Below are 20,742 nucleotides of genomic sequence, written 5' to 3'. Positions count from 1 at the left end.
GAGAGAGAAATACACAGTGTTGCCCCTTACGAACGAAAGCTTTTGTAGAAAGCGAATGTCTGTCTATCAGCGAATGCAGTTCCAAGAGACAGTGAAAACCAGCTACAGCTTTCCGTGCTGGCAGCTTTCCTGTGGGCGCAATCGCTGGACGTTTCGAATTTGGCAACCGGGCTCTGCGAGAGACAAATACACACTGTTGCCCCTTTACCATCGAAAGCTTTTGTAGAAAGCGAATGTCTGTCTATCAGCGAATGCAGTTCCAAGGGGCAGTGAAAACCAGCTACAGCTTTCCGTGCTGGCAGCTTTCCTGTGGGCGCAATCGCTGGACGTTTCGAATTTGGCAACCGGGCTCTGCGAGAGAGAAATACACAGTCTTGCCCCTTTACGAATGAAAGCTTTTGTAGAAAGCGAATGTCTGTCTATCAGCGAATGCAGTTCCAAGGGGCAGTGAAAACCAGCTACAGCTTTCCGTGCTGGCAGCTTTCCTGTGGGCGCAATCGCTGGACGTTTCGAATTTGGCAACCGGGCTCTGCGAGAGAGAAATACACAGTGTTGCCCCTTTACGAACGAAGGCTTTTGTAGAAAACGAATGTCTGTCTATCAGCGAATGCAGTTCCAAGGGGCAGTGAAAACCAGCTATAGCTTTCCGTGCTGGCAGCTTTCCTGTGGGCGCAATCGCTGGACGTTTCGAATTTGGCAACCGGGCTCTGCGAGAGAGAAATACACAGTGTTGCCCCTTTACGAACGAAAGCTTTTGTAGAAAACGAATGTCTATCTATCAGCGAATGCAGTTCCAAGGGGCAGTGAAAACCAGCTACAGCTTTCCGTGCTGGCAGCTTTCCTGTGGGCGCAATCGCTGGACGTTTCGAATTTGGCAACTGGGCTCTGCGAGAGAGAAATACACAGTGTTGCCCCTTTACGAAGGCAAGGTTTTGCAGAAAGCGAATGTCTGTCTAGCAGCGAATGCAGTTCCAATGGGCAGTGAAAACCAGCTACAGCTTTCCGTGCTGGCAGCATTCCTGTGGGCGCAATCGCTGGACGTTTCGAATTTGGCAACCGGGCTCTGCGAGAGAGAAATACACACTGTTGCCCGTTTACGAACGCAAGCTTTTGTAGAAAGCGAATGTCTGTCTATCAGCGAATGCAGTTCCAAGGGGCAGTGAAAACCAGCTACAGCTTTCCGTGCTGGCAGCTTTCCTGTGGGCGCAATCGCTGGACGTTTCGAATTTGGCAACCGGGCTCTGCGAGAGAGAAATACACAGTGTTGCCCCTGTAGCAACGAAAGCGTTTGTAGAAAGCGAATGTCTGTCTATCAGCGAATGCAGTTCCAAGGGGCAGTGAAAACCAGCTACAGCTTTCCGTGCTGGCAGCTTTCCTGTGGGCGCAATCGCTGGACGTTTCGATTTGGTACCGGGCTCTGCGAGAGAGAAATAGACAGTGTTGCCCCTTACGAAGGCAAGGTTTTATAGAAAGCGAATGTCTATCTATCAGCGAATGCAGTTCCAAGGGGCAGTGAAAACCAGCTACAGCTTTCCGTGCTGGCAGCTTTCCTGTGGGCGCAATCGCTGGACGTTTCGAATTTGGCAACCGGGCTCTGCGAGAGAGAAATACACAGTGTTGCCCCTTTACCATCGAAAGCTTTTGTAGAAAGCGAATGTCTGTCTATCAGCGAATGCAGTTCCAAGGGGCAGTGAAAACCAGCTACAGCTTTCCGTGCTGGCAGCTTTCCTGTGGGCGCAATCGCTGGACTTTTCGAATTTGGCAACCGGGCTCTGCGAGAGAGAAATACACAGTGTTGCCCCTTTACCATCGAAAGCTTTTGTAGAAAGCGAATGTCTGTCTATCAGCGAATGCAGTTCCAAGGGGCAGTGAAAACCAGCTACAGCTTTCCGTGCTGGCAGCTTTCCTGTGGGCGCAATCGCTGGACGTTTCGAATTTGGCAACCGGGCTCTGCGAGAGAGAAATACACAGTGTTGCCCCTTTACCAACGAAAGCTTTTGTAGAAAGCGAATGTCTGTCTATCAGTGAATGCAGTTCCAAGGGGCAGTGAAAACCAGCTAAGCTTTCCGTGCTGGCAGCTTTCCTGTGGGCGCAATCGCTGGACGTTTCGATTTGGCAACCGGGCTCTGCGAGAGAGAAATACACAGTGTTGCCCCTTACGAAGGCAAGGTTTTATAGAAAGCGAATGTCTATCTATCAGTGAATGCAGTTCCAAGGGGCAGTGAAAACCAGCTACAGCTTTCCGTGCTGGCAGCTTTCCTGTGGGCGCAATCGCTGGACGTTTCGAATTTGGCAACCGGGCTCTGCGAGAGAGAAATACACAGTGTTGCCCCTTACGAACGAAAGCTTTTGTAGAAAGCGAATGTCTGTCTATCAGCGAATGCAGTTCCAAGAGACAGTGAAAACCAGCTACAGCTTTCCGTGCTGGCAGCTTTCCTGTGGGCGCAATCGCTGGACGTTTCGAATTTGGCAACCGGGCTCTGCGAGAGAGAAATACACACTGTTGCCCCTTTACCATCGAAAGCTTTTGTAGAAAGCGAATGTCTGTCTATCAGCGAATGCAGTTCCAAGGGGCAGTGAAAACCAGCTACAGCTTTCCGTGCTGGCAGCTTTCCTGTGGGCGCAATCGCTGGACGTTTCGAATTTGACAACCGGGCTCTGCGAGAGAGAAATACACAGTGTTGCCCCTTTACCAACGAAAGCGTTTGTAGAAAGCGAATGTCTGTCTATCTGCGAATGCAGTTCCAAGGGGCAGTGAAAACCAGCTACAGCTTTCCGTGCTGGCAGCTTTCCTGTGGGCGCAATCGCTGGACGTTTCGAATTTGGCTACCGGGCTCTGCGAGAGAGAAATACACAGTCTTACCCCTTTACCAACAAAAGCTTTTGTAGAAAGCGAATGTCTGTCTATCAGCGAATGCAGTTCCAAGGGGCAGTGAAAACCAGCTACAGCTTTCCGTGCTGGCAGCTTTCCTGTGGGCGCAATCGCTGGACGTTTCGAATTTGGCAACCGGGCTCTGCGAGAGAGAAATACACACTGTTGCCCCTTTACCAACGAAAGCTTTTGTAGAAAGCGAATGTCTGTCTATCAGCGAATGCAGTTCCAAGGGGCAGTGAAAACCAGCTACAGCTTTCCGTGCTGGCAGCTTTCCTGTGGGCGCAATCGCTGGACGTTTCGAATTTGGCAACCGGGCTCTGCGAGAGAGAAATACACACTGTTGCCCCTTTACCAACGAAAGCTTTTGTAGAAAGCGAATGTCTGTCTATCAGCGAATGCAGTTCCAAGGGGCAGTGAAAACCAGCTACAGCTTTCCGTGCTGGCAGCTTTCCTGTGGGCGCAATCGCTGGACGTTTCGAATTTGGCAACCGGGCTCTGCGAGAGAGAAATACACAGTGTTGCCCCTTTACGAACGACGGCTTTTGTAGAAATCGAATGTCTGTCTATCAGCGAATGCAGTTCCAAGGGGCAGTGAAAACCAGCTATAGCTTTCCGTGCTGGCAGCTTTCCTGTGGGCGCAATCGCTGGACGTTTCGAATTTGGCAACCGGGCTCTGCGAGAGAGAAATACACAGTGTTGCCCCTTTACGAACGAAAGCTTTTGTAGAAAACGAATGTCTATCTATCAGCGAATGCAGTTCCAAGGGGCAGTGAAAACCAGCTACAGCTTTCCGTGCTGGCAGCTTTCCTGTGGGCGCAATCGCTGGACGTTTCGAATTTGGCAACTGGGCTCTGCGAGAGAGAAATACACAGTCTTGCCCCTTTACGAAGGCAAGGTTTTGCAGAAAGCGAATGTCTGTCTAGCAGCGAATGCAGTTCCAATGGGCAGTGAAAACCAGCTACAGCTTTCCGTGCTGGCAGCTTTCCTGTGGGCGCAATCGCTGGACGTTTCGAATTTGGCAACCGGGCTCTGCGAGAGAGAAATACACACTGTTGCCCCTTTACCAACGAAAGCGTTTGTAGAAAGCGAATGTCTGTCTATCAGCGAATGCAGTTCCAAGGGGCAGTGAAAACCAGCTACAGCTTTCCGTGCTGGCAGCTTTCCTGTGGGCGCAATCGCTGGACGTTTCGAATTTGGCAACCGGGCTCTGCGAGAGAGAAATACACAGTGTTGCCCCTGTAGCAACGAAAGCGTTTGTAGAAAGCGAATGTCTGTCTATCAGCGAATGCAGTTCCAAGGGGCAGTGAAAACCAGCTACAGCTTTCCGTGCTGGCAGCTTTCCTGTGGGCGCAATCGCTGGACGTTTCGAATTTGGCAACCGGGCTCTGCGAGAGAGAAATACACAGTGTTGCCCCTTTACCAACGAAAGCTTTTGTAGAAAGCGAATGTCTGTCTATCAGTGAATGCAGTTCCAAGGGGCAGTGAAAACCAGCTAAGCTTTCCGTGCTGGCAGCTTTCCTGTGGGCGCAATCGCTGGACGTTTCGATTTGGCAACCGGGCTCTGCGAGAGAGAAATACACAGTGTTGCCCCTTACGAAGGAAAGGTTTTACAGAAAGCGAATGTCTGTCTATCTGCGAATGCAGTTCCAAGGGGCAGTGAAAACCAGCTACAGCTTTCCGTGCTGGCAGCTTTCCTGTGGGCGCAATCGCTGGACGTTTCGAATTTGGCAACCGGGCTCTGCGAGAGAGAAATACACAGTGTTGCCCCTTACGAAGGCAAGGTTTTACAGAAAGCGAATGTCTATCTATCAGCGAATGCAGTTCCAAGGGGCAGTGAAAACCAGCTACAGCTTTCCGTGCTGGCAGCTTTCCTGTGGGCGCAATCGCTGGACGTTTCGAATTTGGCAACCGGGCTCTGCGAGAGAGAAATACACAGTCTTACCCCTTTACCAACAAAAGCTTTTGTAGAAAGCGAATGTCTGTCTATCAGCGAATGCAGTTCCAAGGGGCAGTGAAAACCAGCTACAGCTTTCCGTGCTGGCAGCTTTCCTGTGGGCGCAATCGCTGGACGTTTCGAATTTGGCAACCGGGCTCTGCGAGAGAGAAATACACAGTGTTGCCCCTTTACCAACGAAAGCTTTTGTAGAAAGCGAATGTCTGTCTATCAGCGAATGCAGTTCCAAGGGGCAGTGAAAACCAGCTACAGCTTTCCGTGCTGGCAGCTTTCCTGTGGGCGCAATCGCTGGACGTTTCGAATTTGGCAACCGGGCTCTGCGAGAGAGAAATACACAGACTTGCCCCTTTACCAACGAAAGCTTTTGTAGAAAGCGAATGTCTGTCTATCAGCGAATGCAGTTCCAAGGGGCAGTGAAAACCAGCTACAGCTTTCCGTGCTGGCAGCTTTCCTGTGGGCGCAATCGCTGGACGTTTCGAATTTGGCAACCGGGCTCTGCGAGAGAGAAATACACACTGTTGCCCCTTTACCAACGAAAGCGTTTGTAGAAAGCGAATGTCTGTCTATCAGCGAATGCAGTTCCAAGGGGCAGTGAAAACCAGCTACAGCTTTCCGTGCTGGCAGCTTTCCTGTGGGCGCAATCGCTGGACGTTTCGAATTTGGCAACCGGGCTCTGCGAGAGAGAAATACACACTGTTGCCCCTGTAGCAACGAAAGCGTTTGTAGAAAGCGAATGTCTGTCTATCAGCGAATGCAGTTCCAAGGGGCAGTGAAAACCAGCTACAGCTTTCCGTGCTGGCAGCTTTCCTGTGGGCGCAATCGCTGGACGTTTCGAATTTGGCAACCGGGCTCTGCGAGAGAGAAATACACAGTGTTGCCCCTTTACCAACGAAAGCTTTTGTAGAAAGCGAATGTCTGTCTATCAGTGAATGCAGTTCCAAGGGGCAGTGAAAACCAGCTAAGCTTTCCGTGCTGGCAGCTTTCCTGTGGGCGCAATCGCTGGACGTTTCGATTTGGCAACCGGGCTCTGCGAGAGAGAAATACACAGTGTTGCCCCTTACGAAGGCAAGGTTTTATAGAAAGCGAATGTCTATCTATCAGCGAATGCAGTTCCAAGGGGCAGTGAAAACCAGCTACAGCTTTCCGTGCTGGCAGCTTTCCTGTGGGCGCAATCGCTGGACGTTTCGAATTTGGCAACCGGGCTCTGCGAGAGAGAAATACACAGTGTTGCCCCTTACGAACGAAAGCTTTTGTAGAAAGCGAATGTCTGTCTATCAGCGAATGCAGTTCCAAGAGACAGTGAAAACCAGCTACAGCTTTCCGTGCTGGCAGCTTTCCTGTGGGCGCAATCGCTGGACGTTTCGAATTTGGCAACCGGGCTCTGCGAGAGAGAAATACACACTGTTGCCCCTTTACCATCGAAAGCTTTTGTAGAAAGCGAATGTCTGTCTATCAGCGAATGCAGTTCCAAGGGGCAGTGAAAACCAGCTACAGCTTTCCGTGCTGGCAGCTTTCCTGTGGGCGCAATCGCTGGACGTTTCGAATTTGGCAACCGGGCTCTGCGAGAGAGAAATACACAGTGTTGCCCCTTTACCAACGAAAGCTTTTGTAGAAAGCGAATGTCTGTCTATCAGCGAATGCAGTTCCAAGGGGCAGTGAAAACCAGCTACAGCTTTCCGTGCTGGCAGCTTTCCTGTGGGCGCAATCGCTGGACGTTTCGAATTTGGCAACCGGGCTCTGCGAGAGAGAAATACACAGACTTGCCCCTTTACCAACGAAAGCTTTTGTAGAAAGCGAATGTCTGTCTATCAGCGAATGCAGTTCCAAGGGGCAGTGAAAACCAGCTACAGCTTTCCGTGCTGGCAGCTTTCCTGTGGGCGCAATCGCTGGACGTTTCGAATTTGGCAACCGGGCTCTGCGAGAGAGAAATACACAGTGTTGCCCCTTTACGAACGAAGGCTTTTGTAGAAAACGAATGTCTGTCTATCAGCGAATGCAGTTCCAAGGGGCAGTGAAAACCAGCTATAGCTTTCCGTGCTGGCAGCTTTCCTGTGGGCGCAATCGCTGGACGTTTCGAATTTGGCAACCGGGCTCTGCGAGAGAGAAATACAAAGTGTTGCCCCTTTACGAACGAAAGCTTTTGTAGAAAACGAATGTCTATCTATCAGCGAATGCAGTTCCAAGGGGCAGTGAAAACCAGCTACAGCTTTCCGTGCTGGCAGCTTTCCTGTGGGCGCAATCGCTGGACGTTTCGAATTTGGCAACTGGGCTCTGCGAGAGAGAAATACACAGTGTTGCCCCTTTACGAAGGCAAGGTTTTGCAGAAAGCGAATGTCTGTCTAGCAGCGAATGCAGTTCCAAGGGGCAGTGAAAACCAGCTACAGCTTTCCGTGCTGGCAGCATTCCTGTGGGCGCAATCGCTGGACGTTTCGAATTTGGCAACCGGGCTCTGCGAGAGAGAAATACACACTGTTGCCCGTTTACGAACGCAAGCTTTTGTAGAAAGCGAATGTCTGTCTATCAGCGAATGCAGTTCCAAGGGGCAGTGAAAACCAGCTACAGCTTTCCGTGCTGGCAGCTTTCCTGTGGGCGCAATCGCTGGACGTTTCGAATTTGGCAACCGGGCTCTGCGAGAGAGAAATACACAGTGTTGCCCCTGTAGCAACGAAAGCGTTTGTAGAAAGCGAATGTCTGTCTATCAGCGAATGCAGTTCCAAGGGGCAGTGAAAACCAGCTACAGCTTTCCGTGCTGGCAGCTTTCCTGTGGGCGCAATCGCTGGACGTTTCGAATTTGGCAACCGGGCTCTGCGAGAGAGAAATACACAGTGTTGCCCCTTTACCAACGAAAGCTTTTGTAGAAAGCGAATGTCTGTCTATCAGTGAATGCAGTTCCAAGGGGCAGTGAAAACCAGCTACAGCTTTCCGTGCTGGCAGCTTTCCTGTGGGCGCAATCGCTGGACGTTTCGAATTTGGCAACCGGGCTCTGCGAGAGAGAAATACACACTGTTGCCCCTTTACCAACGAAAGCGTTTGTAGAAAGTGAATGTCTGTCTATCAGCGAATGCAGTTCCAAGGGGCAGTGAAAACCAGCTACAGCTTTCCGTGCTGGCAGCTTTCCTGTGGGCGCAATCGCTGGACGTTTCGATTTGGCAACCGGGCTCTGCGAGAGAGAAATACACAGTGTTGCCCCTTACGAAGGCAAGGTTTTATAGAAAGCGAATGTCTATCTATCAGCGAATGCAGTTCCAAGGGGCAGTGAAAACCAGCTACAGCTTTCCGTGCTGGCAGCTTTCCTGTGGGCGCAATCGCTGGACGTTTCGAATTTGGCAACCGGGCTCTGCGAGAGAGAAATACACAGTGTTGCCCCTTTACCATCGAAAGCTTTTGTAGAAAGCGAATGTCTGTCTATCAGCGAATGCAGTTCCAAGGGGCAGTGAAAACCAGCTACAGCTTTCCGTGCTGGCAGCTTTCCTGTGGGCGCAATCGCTGGACGTTTCGAATTTGGCAACCGGGCTCTGCGAGAGAGAAATACACACTGTTGCCCCTGTAGCAACGAAAGCGTTTGTAGAAAGCGAATGTCTGTCTATCAGCGAATGCAGTTCCAAGGGGCAGTGAAAACCAGCTACAGCTTTCCGTGCTGGCAGCTTTCCTGTGGGCGCAATCGCTGGACGTTTCGAATTTGGCAACCGGGCTCTGCGAGAGAGAAATACACAGTGTTGCCCCTTTACCAACGAAAGCTTTTGTAGAAAGCGAATGTCTGTCTATCAGTGAATGCAGTTCCAAGGGGCAGTGAAAACCAGCTAAGCTTTCCGTGCTGGCAGCTTTCCTGTGGGCGCAATCGCTGGACGTTTCGATTTGGCAACCGGGCTCTGCGAGAGAGAAATACACAGTGTTGCCCCTTACGAAGGCAAGGTTTTATAGAAAGCGAATGTCTATCTATCAGCGAATGCAGTTCCAAGGGGCAGTGAAAACCAGCTACAGCTTTCCGTGCTGGCAGCTTTCCTGTGGGCGCAATCGCTGGACGTTTCGAATTTGGCAACCGGGCTCTGCGAGAGAGAAATACACAGTGTTGCCCCTTACGAACGAAAGCTTTTGTAGAAAACGAATGTCTGTCTATCAGCGAATGCAGTTCCAAGAGACAGTGAAAACCAGCTACAGCTTTCCGTGCTGGCAGCTTTCCTGTGGGCGCAATCGCTGGACGTTTCGAATTTGGCAACCGGGCTCTGCGAGAGAGAAATACACACTGTTGCCCCTTTACCATCGAAAGCTTTTGTAGAAAGCGAATGTCTGTCTATCAGCGAATGCAGTTCCAAGGGGCAGTGAAAACCAGCTACAGCTTTCCGTGCTGGCAGCTTTCCTGTGGGCGCAATCGCTGGACGTTTCGATTTGGCAACCGGGCTCTGCGAGAGAGAAATACACAGTGTTGCCCCTTACGAAGGCAAGGTTTTATAGAAAGCGAATGTCTATCTATCAGCGAATGCAGTTCCAAGGGGCAGTGAAAACCAGCTACAGCTTTCCGTGCTGGCAGCTTTCCTGTGGGCGCAATCGCTGGACGTTTCGAATTTGGCAACCGGGCTCTGCGAGAGAGAAATACACAGTGTTGCCCCTTACGAACGAAAGCTTTTGTAGAAAACGAATGTCTGTCTATCAGCGAATGCAGTTCCAAGAGACAGTGAAAACCAGCTACAGCTTTCCGTGCTGGCAGCTTTCCTGTGGGCGCAATCGCTGGACGTTTCGAATTTGGCAACCGGGCTCTGCGAGAGAGAAATACACACTGTTGCCCCTTTACCATCGAAAGCTTTTGTAGAAAGCGAATGTCTGTCTATCAGCGAATGCAGTTCCAAGGGGCAGTGAAAACCAGCTACAGCTTTCCGTGCTGGCAGCTTTCCTGTGGGCGCAATCGCTGGACGTTTCGAATTTGGCAACCGGGCTCTGCGAGAGAGAAATACACAGTGTTGCCCCTTTACCAACGAAAGCTTTTGTAGAAAGCGAATGTCTGTCTATCAGCGAATGCAGTTCCAAGGGGCAGTGAAAACCAGCTACAGCTTTCCGTGCTGGCAGCTTTCCTGTGGGCGCAATCGCTGGACGTTTCGAATTTGGCAACCGGGCTCTGCGAGAGAGAAATACACAGACTTGCCCCTTTACCAACGAAAGCTTTTGTAGAAAGCGAATGTCTGTCTATCAGCGAATGCAGTTCCAAGGGGCAGTGAAAACCAGCTACAGCTTTCCGTGCTGGCAGCTTTCCTGTGGGCGCAATCGCTGGACGTTTCGAATTTGGCAACCGGGCTCTGCGAGAGAGAAATACACAGTGTTGCCCCTTTACGAACGAAGGCTTTTGTAGAAAACGAATGTCTGTCTATCAGCGAATGCAGTTCCAAGGGGCAGTGAAAACCAGCTATAGCTTTCCGTGCTGGCAGCTTTCCTGTGGGCGCAATCGCTGGACGTTTCGAATTTGGCAACCGGGCTCTGCGAGAGAGAAATACAAAGTGTTGCCCCTTTACGAACGAAAGCTTTTGTAGAAAACGAATGTCTATCTATCAGCGAATGCAGTTCCAAGGGGCAGTGAAAACCAGCTACAGCTTTCCGTGCTGGCAGCTTTCCTGTGGGCGCAATCGCTGGACGTTTCGAATTTGGCAACTGGGCTCTGCGAGAGAGAAATACACAGTGTTGCCCCTTTACGAAGGCAAGGTTTTGCAGAAAGCGAATGTCTGTCTAGCAGCGAATGCAGTTCCAATGGGCAGTGAAAACCAGCTACAGCTTTCCGTGCTGGCAGCATTCCTGTGGGCGCAATCGCTGGACGTTTCGAATTTGGCAACCGGGCTCTGCGAGAGAGAAATACACACTGTTGCCCGTTTACGAACGCAAGCTTTTGTAGAAAGCGAATGTCTGTCTATCAGCGAATGCAGTTCCAAGGGGCAGTGAAAACCAGCTACAGCTTTCCGTGCTGGCAGCTTTCCTGTGGGCGCAATCGCTGGACGTTTCGAATTTGGCAACCGGGCTCTGCGAGAGAGAAATACACAGTGTTGCCCCTGTAGCAACGAAAGCGTTTGTAGAAAGCGAATGTCTGTCTATCAGCGAATGCAGTTCCAAGGGGCAGTGAAAACCAGCTACAGCTTTCCGTGCTGGCAGCTTTCCTGTGGGCGCAATCGCTGGACGTTTCGAATTTGGCAACCGGGCTCTGCGAGAGAGAAATACACAGTGTTGCCCCTTTACCAACGAAAGCTTTTGTAGAAAGCGAATGTCTGTCTATCAGTGAATGCAGTTCCAAGGGGCAGTGAAAACCAGCTACAGCTTTCCGTGCTGGCAGCTTTCCTGTGGGCGCAATCGCTGGACGTTTCGAATTTGGCAACCGGGCTCTGCGAGAGAGAAATACACACTGTTGCCCCTTTACCAACGAAAGCGTTTGTAGAAAGTGAATGTCTGTCTATCAGCGAATGCAGTTCCAAGGGGCAGTGAAAACCAGCTACAGCTTTCCGTGCTGGCAGCTTTCCTGTGGGCGCAATCGCTGGACGTTTCGATTTGGCAACCGGGCTCTGCGAGAGAGAAATACACAGTGTTGCCCCTTACGAAGGCAAGGTTTTATAGAAAGCGAATGTCTATCTATCAGCGAATGCAGTTCCAAGGGGCAGTGAAAACCAGCTACAGCTTTCCGTGCTGGCAGCTTTCCTGTGGGCGCAATCGCTGGACGTTTCGAATTTGGCAACCGGGCTCTGCGAGAGAGAAATACACAGTGTTGCCCCTTTACCATCGAAAGCTTTTGTAGAAAGCGAATGTCTGTCTATCAGCGAATGCAGTTCCAAGGGGCAGTGAAAACCAGCTACAGCTTTCCGTGCTGGCAGCTTTCCTGTGGGCGCAATCGCTGGACTTTTCGAATTTGGCAACCGGGCTCTGCGAGAGAGAAATACACAGTGTTGCCCCTTTACCATCGAAAGCTTTTGTAGAAAGCGAATGTCTGTCTATCAGCGAATGCAGTTCCAAGGGGCAGTGAAAACCAGCTACAGCTTTCCGTGCTGGCAGCTTTCCTGTGGGCGCAATCGCTGGACGTTTCGAATTTGGCAACCGGGCTCTGCGAGAGAGAAATACACAGTGTTGCCCCTTTACCAACGAAAGCTTTTGTAGAAAGCGAATGTCTGTCTATCAGTGAATGCAGTTCCAAGGGGCAGTGAAAACCAGCTAAGCTTTCCGTGCTGGCAGCTTTCCTGTGGGCGCAATCGCTGGACGTTTCGATTTGGCAACCGGGCTCTGCGAGAGAGAAATACACAGTGTTGCCCCTTACGAAGGCAAGGTTTTATAGAAAGCGAATGTCTATCTATCAGTGAATGCAGTTCCAAGAGACAGTGAAAACCAGCTACAGCTTTCCGTGCTGGCAGCTTTCCTGTGGGCGCAATCGCTGGACGTTTCGAATTTGGCAACCGGGCTCTGCGAGAGAGAAATACACAGTGTTGCCCCTTACGAACGAAAGCTTTTGTAGAAAGCGAATGTCTGTCTATCAGCGAATGCAGTTCCAAGAGACAGTGAAAACCAGCTACAGCTTTCCGTGCTGGCAGCTTTCCTGTGGGCGCAATCGCTGGACGTTTCGAATTTGGCAACCGGGCTCTGCGAGAGAGAAATACACACTGTTGCCCCTTTACCATCGAAAGCTTTTGTAGAAAGCGAATGTCTGTCTATCAGCGAATGCAGTTCCAAGGGGCAGTGAAAACCAGCTACAGCTTTCCGTGCTGGCAGCTTTCCTGTGGGCGCAATCGCTGGACGTTTCGAATTTGGCAACCGGGCTCTGCGAGAGAGAAATACACAGTGTTGCCCCTTTACCAACGAAAGCTTTTGTAGAAAGCGAATGTCTGTCTATCAGCGAATGCAGTTCCAAGGGGCAGTGAAAACCAGCTACAGCTTTCCGTGCTGGCAGCTTTCCTGTGGGCGCAATCGCTGGACGTTTCGAATTTGGCAACCGGGCTCTGCGAGAGAGAAATACACAGACTTGCCCCTTTACCAACGAAAGCTTTTGTAGAAAGCGAATGTCTGTCTATCAGCGAATGCAGTTCCAAGGGGCAGTGAAAACCAGCTACAGCTTTCCGTGCTGGCAGCTTTCCTGTGGGCGCAATCGCTGGACGTTTCGAATTTGGCAACCGGGCTCTGCGAGAGAGAAATACACAGTGTTGCCCCTTTACGAACGAAGGCTTTTGTAGAAAACGAATGTCTGTCTATCAGCGAATGCAGTTCCAAGGGGCAGTGAAAACCAGCTATAGCTTTCCGTGCTGGCAGCTTTCCTGTGGGCGCAATCGCTGGACGTTTCGAATTTGGCAACCGGGCTCTGCGAGAGAGAAATACACAGTGTTGCCCCTTTACGAACGAAAGCTTTTGTAGAAAACGAATGTCTATCTATCAGCGAATGCAGTTCCAAGGGGCAGTGAAAACCAGCTACAGCTTTCCGTGCTGGCAGCTTTCCTGTGGGCGCAATCGCTGGACGTTTCGAATTTGGCAACCGGGCTCTGCGAGAGAGAAATACACAGTGTTGCCCCTTTACGAAGGCAAGGTTTTGCAGAAAGCGAATGTCTGTCTAGCAGCGAATGCAGTTCCAAGGGGCAGTGAAAACCAGCTAAAGCTTTCCGTGCTGGCAGCATTCCTGTGGGCGCAATCGCTGGACGTTTCGAATTTGGCAACCGGGCTCTGCGAGAGAGAAATACACACTGTTGCCCCTTTACCAACGCAAGCTTTTGTAGAAAGCGAATGTCTGTCTATCAGCGAATGCAGTTCCAAGGGGCAGTGAAAACCAGCTACAGCTTTCCGTGCTGGCAGCTTTCCTGTGGGCGCAATCGCTGGACGTTTCGAATTTGGCAACCGGGCTCTGCGAGAGAGAAATACACAGTGTTGCCCCTGTAGCAACGAAAGCGTTTGTAGAAAGCGAATGTCTGTCTATCAGCGAATGCAGTTCCAAGGGGCAGTGAAAACCAGCTACAGCTTTCCGTGCTGGCAGCTTTCCTGTGGGCGCAATCGCTGGACGTTTCGAATTTGGCAACCGGGCTCTGCGAGAGAGAAATACACAGTGTTGCCCCTTTACCAACAAAAGCTTTTGTAGAAAGCGAATGTCTGTCTATCAGCAAATGCAGTTCCAAGGGGCAGTGAAAACCAGCTACAGCTTTCCGTGCTGGCAGCTTTCCTGTGGGCGCAATCGCTGGACGTTTCGAATTTGGCAACCGGGCTCTGCGAGAGGGAAATACACACTGTTGCCCCTTTACCAACAAAAGCTTTTGTAGAAAGCGAATGTCTGTCTATCAGCGAATGCAGTTCCAAGGCGCAGTGAAAACCAGCTACAGCTTTCCGTGCTGGCAGCTTTCCTGTGGGCGCAATCGCTGGACGTTTCGAATTTGGCAACCGGGCTCTGCGAGAGAGAAATACACAGTGTTGCCCCTTTACCAACGAAAGCTTTTGTAGAAAGCGAATGTCTGTCTATCAGCGAATGCAGTTCCAAGGGGCAGTGAAAACCAGCTACAGCTTTCCGTGCTGGCAGCTTTCCTGTGGGCGCAATCGCTGGACGTTTCGAATTTGGCAACCGGGCTCTGCGAGAGAGAAATACACACTGTTGCCCCTGTAGCAACGAAAGCGTTTGTAGAAAGCGAATGTCTGTCTATCAGCGAATGCAGTTCCAAGGGGCAGTGAAAACCAGCTACAGCTTTCCGTGCTGGCAGCTTTCCTGTGGGCGCAATCGCTGGACGTTTCGAATTTGGCAACCGGGCTCTGCGAGAGAGAAATACACAGTGTTGCCCCTTACGAAGGCAAGGTTTTACAGAAAGCGAATGTCTGTCTATCTGCGAATGCAGTTCCAAGGGGCAGTGAAAACCAGCTACAGCTTTCCGTGCTGGCAGCTTTCCTGTGGGCGCAATCGCTGGACGTTTCGAATTTGGCAACCGGGCTCTGCGAGAGAGAAATACACAGTCTTGCCCCTTACGAACGAAAGCTTTTGTAGAAAGCGAATGTCTGTCTATCAGCGAATGCAGTTCCAAGAGACAGTGAAAACCAGCTACAGCTTTCCGTGCTGGCAGCTTTCCTGTGGGCGCAATCGCTGGACGTTTCGAATTTGGCAACCGGGCTCTGCGAGAGAGAAATACACAGTGTTGCCCCTTTACCATCGAAAGCTTTTGTAGAAAGCGAATGTCTGTCTATCAGCGAATGCAGTTCCAAGGGGCAGTGAAAACCAGCTACAGCTTTCCGTGCTGGCAGCTTTCCTGTGGGCGCAATCGCTGGACGTTTCGAATTTGGCAACCGGGCTCTGCGAGAGAGAAATACACAGTGTTGCCCCTTTACCAACAAAAGCTTTTGTAGAAAGCGAATGTCTGTCTATCAGCGAATGCAGTTCCAAGGGGCAGTGAAAACCAGCTACAGCTTTCCGTGCTGGCAGCTTTCCTGTGGGCGCAATCGCTGGACGTTTCGAATTTGGCAACCGGGCTCTGCGAGAGAGAAATACACAGTCTTGCCCCTTTACGAACGAAAGCTTTTGTAGAAAGCGAATGTCTGTCTATCAGCGAATGCAGTTCCAAGGGGCAGTGAAAACCAGCTACAGCTTTCCGTGCTGGCAGCTTTCCTGTGGGCGCAATCGCTGGACGTTTCGAATTTGGCAACCGGGCTCTGCGAGAGAGAAATACACAGTGTTGCCCCTTTACCAACGAAAGCTTTTGTAGAAAGCGAATGTCTGTCTATCAGCGAATGCAGTTCCAAGGGGCAGTGAAAACCAGCTACAGCTTTCCGTGCTGGCAGCTTTCCTGTGGGCGCAATCGCTGGACGTTTCGAATTTGGCAACCGGGCTCTGCGAGAGAGAAATACACAGTGTTGCCCCTTTACCAACAAAAGCTTTTGTAGAAAGCGAATGTCTGTCTATCAGCGAATGCAGTTCCAAGGGGCAGTGAAAACCAGCTACAGCTTTCCGTGCTGGCAGCTTTCCTGTGGGCGCAATCGCTGGACGTTTCGAATTTGGCAACCGGGCTCTGCGAGAGGGAAATACACACTGTTGCCCCTTTACCAACAAAAGCTTTTGTAGAAAGCGAATGTCTGTCTATCAGCGAATGCAGTTCCAAGGGGCAGTGAAAACCAGCTACAGCTTTCCGTGCTGGCAGCTTTCCTGTGGGCGCAATCGCTGGACGTTTCGAATTTGGCAACCGGGCTCTGCGAGAGAGAAATACACAGTGTTGCCCCTTTACCAACGAAAGCTTTTGTAGAAAGCGAATGTCTGTCTATCAGCGAATGCAGTTCCAAGGGGCAGTGAAAACCAGCTACAGCTTTCCGTGCTGGCAGCTTTCCTGTGGGCGCAATCGCTGGACGTTTCGAATTTGGCAACCGGGCTCTGCGAGAGAGAAATACACACTGTTGCCCCTGTAGCAACGAAAGCGTTTGTAGAAAGCGAATGTCTGTCTATCAGCGAATGCAGTTCCAAGGGGCAGTGAAAACCAGCTACAGCTTTCCGTGCTGGCAGCTTTCCTGTGGGCGCAATCGCTGGACGTTTCGAATTTGGCAACCGGGCTCTGCGAGAGAGAAATACACAGTGTTGCCCCTGTAGCAACGAAAGCGTTTGTAGAAAGCGAATGTCTGTCTATCAGCGAATGCGGTTCCAAGGGGCAGTGAAAACCAGCTACAGCTTTCCGTGCTGGCAGCTTTCCTGTGGGCGCAATCGCTGGACGTTTCGAATTTGGCAACCGGGCTCTGCGAGAGAGAAATACACAGACTTGCCCCTTTACCAACAAAAGCTTTTGTAGAAAGCGAATGTCTGTCTCTCAGCGAATGCAGTTCCAAGGGGCAGTGAAAACCAGCTACAGCTTTCCGTGCTGGCAGCTTTCCTGTGGGCGCAATCGCTGGACGTTTCGAATTTGGCAACCGGGCTCTGCGAGAGAGAAATACACAGTGTTGCCCCTTTACGAATGAAAGCTTTTGTAGAAAGCGAATGTCTGTCTATCAGCGAATGCAGTTCCAAGGGGCAGTGAAAACCAGCTACAGCTTTCCGTGCTGGCAGCTTTCCTGTGGGCGCAATCGCTGGACGTTTCGAATTTGGCAACCGGGCTCTGCGAGAGAGAAATACACAGTGTTGCCCCTGTAGCAACGAAAGCGTTTGTAGAAAGCGAATGTCTGTCTATCAGCGAATGCAGTTCCAAGGGGCAGTGAAAACCAGCTACAGCTTTCCGTGCTGGCAGCTTTCCTGTGGGCGCAATCGCTGGACGTTTCGAATTTGGCAACCGGGCTCTGCGAGAGAGAAATACACAGTTTTGCCCCATTACCAACGAAAGCTTTTGTAGAAAGCGAATGTCTGTCTCTCAGCGAATGCAGTTCCAAGGGGCAGTGAAAACCAGCTATAGCTTTCCGTGCTGGCAGCTTTCCTGTGGGCGCAATCGCTGGACGTTTCGAATTTGGCAACCGGGCTCTGCGAGAGAGAAATACACAGTGTTGCCCCTGTAGCAACGAAAGCGTTTGTAGAAAGCGAATGTCTGTCTATCAGCGAATGCAGTTCCAAGGGGCAGTGAAAACCAGCTACAGCTTTCCGTGCTGGCAGCTTTCCTGTGGGCGCAATCGCTGGACGTTTCGAATTTGGCAACCGGGCTCTGCGAGAGAGAAATACACAGTGTTGCCCCTTTACCAACGAAAGCTTTTGTAGAAAGCGAATGTCTGTCTATCAGCGAATGCAGTTCCAAGGGGCAGTGAAAACCAGCTACAGCTTTCCGTGCTGGCAGCTTTCCTGTGGGCGCAATCGCTGGACGTTTCGAATTTGGCAACCGGGCACTGCGAGAGAGAAATACACAGACTTGCCCCTTTACCAACGAAAGCTTTTGTAGAAAGCGAATGTCTGTCTCTCAGCGAATGCAGTTCCAAGGGGCAGTGAAAACCAGCTACAGCTTTCCATGCTGGCAGCTTTCCTGTGGGCGCAATCGCTGGACGTTTCGAATTTGGCAACCGGGATCTGCGAGAGAGAAATACACAGTGTTGCCCCTTTACGAACGAAAGCTTTTGTAGAAAGCGAATGTCTGTCTATCAGCGAATGCAGTTCCAAGGGGCAGTGAAAACCAGCTACAGCTTTCCGTGCTGGCAGCTTTCCTGTGGGCGCAATCGCTGGACGTTTCGAATTTGGCAACCGGGCTCTGCGAGAGGGAAATACACACTGTTGCCCCTTTACCAACAAAAGCTTTTGTAGAAAGCGAATGTCTGTCTATCAGCGAATGCAGTTCCAAGGCGCAGTGAAAACCAGCTACAGCTTTCCGTGCTGGCAGCTTTCCTGTGGGCGCAATCGCTGGACGTTTCGAATTTGGCAACCGGGCTCTGCGAGAGAGAAATACACAGTGTTGCCCCTTTACCAACGAAAGCTTTTGTAGAAAGCGAATGTCTGTCTATCAGCGAATGCAGTTCCAAGGGGCAGTGAAAACCAGCTACAGCTTTCCGTGCTGGCAGCTTTCCTGTGGGCGCAATCGCTGGACGTTTCGAATTTGGCAACCGGGCTCTGCGAGAGAGAAATACACACTGTTGCCCCTGTAGCAACGAAAGCGTTTGTAGAAAGCGAATGTCTGTCTATCAGCGAATGCAGTTCCAAGGGGCAGTGAAAACCAGCTACAGCTTTCCGTGCTGGCAGCTTTCCTGTGGGCGCAATCGCTGGACGTTTCGAAATTGGCAACCGGGCTCTGCGAGAGAGAAATACACAGTGTTGCCCCTTACGAAGGCAAGGTTTTACAGAAAGCGAATGTCTGTCTATCTGCGAATGCAGTTCCAAGGGGCAGTGAAAACCAGCTACAGCTTTCCGTGCTGGCAGCTTTCCTGTGGGCGCAATCGCTGGACGTTTCGAATTTGGCAACCGGGCTCTGCGAGAGAGAAATACACAGTCTTGCCCCTTACGAACGAAAGCTTTTGTAGAAAGCGAATGTCTGTCTATCAGCGAATGCAGTTCCAAGAGACAGTGAAAACCAGCTACAGCTTTCCGTGCTGGCAGCTTTCCTGTGGGCGCAATCGCTGGACGTTTCGAATTTGGCAACCGGGCTCCGCGAGAGAGAAATACACACTGTTGCCCCTTTACCATCGAAAGCTTTTGTAGAAAGCGAATGTCTGTCTATCAGCGAATGCAGTTCCAAGGGGCAGTGAAAACCAGCTACAGCTTTCCGTGCTGGCAGCTTTCCTGTGGGCGCAATCGCTGGACGTTTCGAATTTGGCAACCGGGCTCTGCGAGAGAGAAATACACAGTGTTGCCCCTTTACCAACAAAAGCTTTTGTAGAAAGCGAATGTCTGTCTATCAGCGAATGCAGTTCCAAGGGGCAGTGAAAACCAGCTACAGCTTTCCGTGCTGGCAGCTTTCCTGTGGGCGCAATCGCTGGACGTTTCGAATTTGGCAACCGGGCTCTGCGAGAGAGAAATACACAGTCTTGCCCCTTTACGAACGAAAGCTTTTGTAGAAAGCGAATGTCTGTCTATCAGCGAATGCAGTTCCAAGGGGCAGTGAAAACCAGCTACAGCTTTCCGTGCTGGCAGCTTTCCTGTGGGCGCAATCGCTGGACGTTTCGAATTTGGCAACCGGGCTCTGCGAGAGAGAAATACACAGTGTTGCCCCTTTACCAACGAAAGCTTTTGTAGAAAGCGAATGTCTGTCTATCAGCGAATGCAGTTCCAAGGGGCAGTGAAAACCAGCTACAGCTTTCCGTGCTGGCAGCTTTCCTGTGGGAGCAATCGCTGGACGTTTCAAATTTGGCAACCGGGCTCTGCGAGAGAGAAATACACAGTGTTGCCCCTTTACCAACAAAAGCTTTTGTAGAAAGCGAATGTCTGTCTATCAGCGAATGCAGTTCCAAGGGGCAGTGAAAACCAGCTACAGCTTTCCGTGCTGGCAGCTTTCCTGTGGGCGCAATCGCTGGACGTTTCGAATTTGGCAACCGGGCTCTGCGAGAGGGAAATACACACTGTTGCCCCTTTACCAACAAAAGCTTTTGTAGAAAGCGAATGTCTGTCTATCAGCGAATGCAGTTCCAAGGCGCAGTGAAAACCAGCTACAGCTTTCCGTGCTGGCAGCTTTCCTGTGGGCGCAATCGCTGGACGTTTCGAATTTGGCAACCGGGCTCTGCGAGAGAGAAATACACAGTGTTGCCCCTTTACCAACGAAAGCTTTTGTAGAAAGCGAATGTCTGTCTATCAGCGAATGCAGTTCCAAGGGGCAGTGAAAACCAGCTACAGCTTTCCGTGCTGGCAGCTTTCCTGTGGGCGCAATCGCTGGACGTTTCGAATTTGGCAACCGGGCTCTGCGAGAGAGAAATACACACTGTTGCCCCTGTAGCAACGAAAGCGTTTGTAGAAAGCGAATGTCTGTCTATCAGCGAATGCAGTTCCAAGGGGCAGTGAAAACCAGCTACAGCTTTCCGTGCTGGCAGCTTTCCTGTGGGCGCAATCGCTGGACGTTTCGAATTTGGCAACCGGGCTCTGCGAGAGAGAAATACACAGTGTTGCCCCTGTAGCAACGAAAGCGTTTGTAGAAAGCGAATGTCTGTCTATCAGCGAATGCGGTTCCAAGGGGCAGTGAAAACCAGCTACAGCTTTCCGTGCTGGCAGCTTTCCTGTGGGCGCAATCGCTGGACGTTTCGAATTTGGCAACCGGGCTCTGCGAGAGAGAAATACACAGACTTGCCCCTTTACCAACAAAAGCTTTTGTAGAAAGCGAATGTCTGTCTCTCAGCGAATGCAGTTCCAAGGGGCAGTGAAAACCAGCTACAGCTTTCCGTGCTGGCAGCTTTCCTGTGGGCGCAATCGCTGGACGTTTCGAATTTGGCAACCGGGCTCTGCGAGAGAGAAATACACAGTGTTGCCCCTTTACGAATGAAAGCTTTTGTAGAAAGCGAATGTCTGTCTATCAGCGAATGCAGTTCCAAGGGGCAGTGAAAACCAGCTACAGCTTTCCGTGCTGGCAGCTTT

Source organism: Mycteria americana, chromosome 8, assembly GCF_035582795.1.
Source record: "Mycteria americana isolate JAX WOST 10 ecotype Jacksonville Zoo and Gardens chromosome 8, USCA_MyAme_1.0, whole genome shotgun sequence".
NCBI classification, from domain to species: Eukaryota; Metazoa; Chordata; class Aves; order Ciconiiformes; family Ciconiidae; genus Mycteria; species Mycteria americana.
Note: the sequence above shows the minus strand (reverse complement) of the source record.